We start from the raw sequence: 646 nt of genomic DNA on the forward strand, positions 1-646 counted from the left end.
CCAGATTGGCTGCTCGACACCAGGAAGTTGAGATCTTTCCACTTACTCTATTTTTTGCAATGGAAAAGAAATAGACATCTGGGATTTGATCAGCAAAATCAAGAGGAATCATGGAGAAATTGTTGTTGGAGAAGTCTAAATACAGTGCCCAAGGTGGTGGTCGTGGAATCTGTCCACTTAGCATATTAGAATTTAGATCAAGGGAAGTAAGAGAACCGTATTCCATTGGCTCTTTCATATGCGTCAAACTATTGTGAGAAAGATTGAGGCCAGAGAGTTGCCCATTACCAATTCCCCATATCCAGTTAGGAATTTCTCCATTAATAGTGTTGTTGGAAAGATCTAACCACCGCAATTTAGATTGGCTTTTCAAAAAATCAGGAATTTTTTGCAAATTGCAGGAGGCCAAATTTAACTCTCCAAACTGAGGGAGTAAGGGAAGTTCTGATGTGCTTATGGTTGTCTCAATTACCAAATTGTTATGGGAAAAGTCAACAGTGTCAAAATACTGGCTCTTAAATTTGGTTAGATGTACAATACCGTTAAATTTGTTTGATGAAAGATCTAGTGATGTAAGATTTTGAAGGTGAAAGAAGAACAAAGGTATTGTCCCTTCCAAGTTGTTGTCCCTCAAACCAAGAGATTG

Source organism: Ipomoea triloba, chromosome 16 (genome assembly GCF_003576645.1).
Source record: "Ipomoea triloba cultivar NCNSP0323 chromosome 16, ASM357664v1".
In the NCBI taxonomy this organism is placed as follows: Eukaryota; Viridiplantae; Streptophyta; class Magnoliopsida; order Solanales; family Convolvulaceae; genus Ipomoea; species Ipomoea triloba.